This window comes from Pseudopodoces humilis, chromosome 26 (assembly GCF_049639895.1).
Source record: "Pseudopodoces humilis isolate 2021_Gansu_Grassland_sample_001 chromosome 26, ASM4963989v1, whole genome shotgun sequence".
Taxonomy (NCBI): Eukaryota; Metazoa; Chordata; class Aves; order Passeriformes; family Paridae; genus Pseudopodoces; species Pseudopodoces humilis.
Window position 1 is genome coordinate 3,808,355 of NC_142225.1, and position 3,498 is coordinate 3,811,852.

The 3,498-nt window shown below is 58.2% G+C and overlaps 1 long non-coding RNA gene across 1 annotated transcript; it reads right to left on the reverse strand.

Annotated features, from left to right (window-relative positions):
• Positions 1 to 653: 653 nt before the first annotated feature.
• LOC148182568 (uncharacterized) lies at positions 654 to 2,740 on the reverse strand. Its single transcript, XR_015774557.1, has 2 exons — positions 2,514 to 2,740; positions 654 to 2,262 (listed from the first exon to the last, which is right to left on the reverse strand). It is a non-coding gene; the product is annotated as an uncharacterized LOC148182568 (long non-coding RNA).
• Between the last annotated feature and the right edge of the window lie 758 nt (positions 2,741 to 3,498).

A 3,498-nucleotide genomic window follows, 5' to 3' on the forward strand; every position in this document is an offset into this window, starting at 1 on the left:
GCACAGCCCTGGCTGGAGGCCTGGAGACAAGGGATCTGCAGGTAGAAGCACTGCCAGGATGGAGCTGGTTTGATATTCCCTGCAGTTGTGTCAGATCCAGCTCCCAGCTGATCTGGGATCAGCTAAAATTTGGATTTGATGAGCCGGCCTCTGTGGGTTTATGGCAGGAAAGGTGGGCACGTTAATGAACTGCTGCAGACACAGGAACGAGCCTGGAAAGGCACTTCCAATGGGCTTTGAATCAAAACCACAGGATCCAGCCTCTCCAGAGGGTTTGGATTCCCCCAGTGCTGCCAGGCTGGTCTCCAGGCTGGCACCTGAACCAGGGTTCACCCCACGGCAGGAGGGTTTGGCGTTTGTGACACACATTTCCTACATCAGGACAGCGACCTGGGGGGAAGGGGGGAACATCCCAAACTCCTTTCCAGGGCACAAACCCCCTCCGTGCAGGGAGAGGTGCAGGAAGGACACGTCTGACCCAGTGGGGCTGTGCTGGTTTGGTTCCAGAGGCAAAGGGGTTTTAATATGAAATAACCCCAATTAACCTGCCAGGAATTCCCAGCCCTCGTTTTGTGGCGCTGGCAGGGAGAGAGGAGCAGGAGGAGAGGAGAGGAGAGGATTTGGGCTGTGGAAGTGCTGGGCCAGGAATGGGGTCAGGGAACCAGCGGGGTCCATCTCCCCCCAATCTGCAGCTCAAACCCTGCAGTGAGAACTTCTTGTGACCTGAAGCGAGAAGATCCTGATTTTACTCAGTTAATTTCTTTTAAAAAGGACAAATCCATCAACATTAAAGTGTTCAACACTCAGCACACAGCTCAGACTCCGAGCTGGGGTGTTTTTTTTGGGATGGGGTGGCTGCAGTGTGGAGAGCAGCTGCTTTTCCAGCATTTGGGTGAATTTGGGCACATTTTGGACAGCAGCCTCATTGGTGGGACCTCAGTGAGAGCTGGAGGGTGCAGAAAGGCAGTTCTGTCCCCAAAGCTGTCACTGCAGAGCGTCACAGAGCAGATGTGGGCACCAAAGTGGAGTGGGAATGGCTCTGCCTGTGCAGGCTGCCATTACTGCACACAAAACCTTGGGAGAAATGCTTTCCCTACATTTGGAGAAGGGATCAGCCCCAGGAGAAGGTGCCTTTGCCAAGTTTAATTGGGGTAATTCAAGCACAGCCAAGGCTTTGGGGTGCCGTGGTTCCACACCGAGTGACGGGGCCTGGAGCCACCGAGGTTGGCTCATTGCAGGAGTTCTGTGTGAGGGAGACACTCGGTGCCATTTCAGGACAGAGGTGACCGGGGACAGCACCCAGGGAGCAGCTGGAGCTGTACTGGGGGGATTTAGGATGGATCTCAGGTAAAGGTTCCTCCTCCAGAGGCTGCTGGGCACTGCCCAGGCTCCCCAGGGAACGGGCACGGCCCGAGGCTGCCAGAGCTCCAGGAGCGTTTGGAAAACACTCTCAAGGCCAGGGTGGGATTGCTGGGAGGTGATTTCCACCTTAGGGTGAGTCCCGTGCACTCACGGGCCGCTGGGGCCCGGCGCCACTCGGGCTCTTCGCCGCATCCACACCCGGGTACCCGGCCCGGCCCCTGGGAGTTTTGCCACGATTAATTGCCAGTTTCCTCGGAGCTGGGCTGGGGCTCTGGAGCGAGCCCAAGTGGCGGATGGGGATGAGCCGAGCTCGGGGCACACCCGTTCGGACCGGGCTGGCGCAGCTCCCCGAGCGTTGGTGACCTCATGCCGCAGACACGGATGAGGTCACCGGGATGGATAATTGCCCTCCCAGAACGATGTATCTTGCGGGAAGAGGATGTTGTGAAGCCGGCGAACTTGCCGGGGCGAAAAAACACCTCGCACGCCCCTGGCCGGGAGTGCTGCGAGGGGAAACTCATCCCCGGAGCGTGCCAGGAGCTGCCGGGAGCATGGCAGGAGAAGAGACGGCGGCAGGCGGGATGCGGCTCGGGGGGAGCCGGGGATAATTGCTGCAGGAAGGTGTGCGGTACCTGGCGGGGAGGGAGAGGGGCCGTGCAGGGACCTGCCCTCCCCAGGGCACGGGCGGGATGCGCTCCCGGAGCTCTCCCGGCCGCCATCCGGAGCAGGGCGCTGCCAGGGCCTTTCCTCGGTCGAGATCTCCTCCTCAGGCTGCCTCAGGTCCTTCTCCCCCGGTTAAAACCCCGCTGCCGAAGCTCCGGGATGGATCAGGCAGGTCCCTGGGGGCTGCAGGTTCCCTGGGTGAGCCTTCTGGAGCTCGCAGTGCCTCAGTTTCCCCGCCTGCAAACAGCAGCGGCGATGCCCTGTTACCCTCACAGAACACCCAGAGACACAAAACCAACCCGGTACCCCTCATCCAAGCCTCCCTTCCCGTGCCGGGGAGAGCTCCAGAGGGTTTTATCCTCCCGGAGGAATTGCTCCAGCCGGGGAGAAGGAGTGCCGAGCCCTCCCCACGCCGCTCTCAGCTGGTTCTTCTCCCCGCAGCCCCGTGACAGGTATTTGAAAAGAAGCTGAGCACAATTCTATCAAACCTCCGCCGTTCCTGGGACAAGCCAGACTTTAAGGAGTCAGAGTCCGAGCGAGTTTCACAAGAAAACAAACAGAAATACTTCAGTCGCTGCAGAAGGGAAAAAAAAAAAAAAAAAAAAAAGGAAAAGAAAGAAAAAAGAGAAGTCGGGGGGAAAAATCTCAGTACTGTGGAAAAAAAATCAACTCTTTCCTGAATAAAGCAGAAAAAAAACCCGCGGCCGTATTGAGCTGTGACATATGGTTACACAAATAGAAACCACAGAGGGGAAAATCATGTTTTCTCTTTCATTATTTATCACTCTCTAACTGTCTCCAGCTGGGTGAGTAAACAGCCTCATTGGGCTGTAATGAGAACAGCCTGCTGCCACTGTGCCGGGGCTGCCGGAGCGTGTGCGAGCCGGGCTGGGACCTGCCGAGCCCCCGAGGCAACCCCCGCTGCCCCCAGGCACCGCCGCGGGGCCCGGGATGGAGAAGGATGCGGAGGGATGGAGAAGGATGCGGAGGGATGGAGAAGGATGCGGAGGGATGGAGAAGGATGCGGAGGGATGGAGAAGGATGCGGAGGGATGGAGAGAGATGGAGAGGGGTGCGGAGGGATGCGGGGAGATGGAGAGGGATGTGGAGGGATGGAGAAGGGATGGAGAGAGATGCGGAGAGATGGAGAGGGATGGAGAAGGATGTGGAGGGATGGAGAGGGGTGAAGAGGGATGCGGGGAGATGGAGAGGGGTGGAGAAGGTGTGGAGGGATGAAGGATGTGAGGGGATGGAGAAGGATGTGAGGGGATGGAGAAGGATGTGGGGGGATGGAGAAGGATGCAGAGGGATGGAGAAGGGATGGAGAAGGATGCTGAGGGATGGAGAAGGTGTGGAGGAATGAAGAAGGGATGGAGAAGGATGCTGAGGGATGGAAAAGGATGCGGAGGGATGGAGAAGGATGTGGAGGGGTGGGGAAGGATCCTGAAGGATGGAGAAGGGATGGAGAAGGATG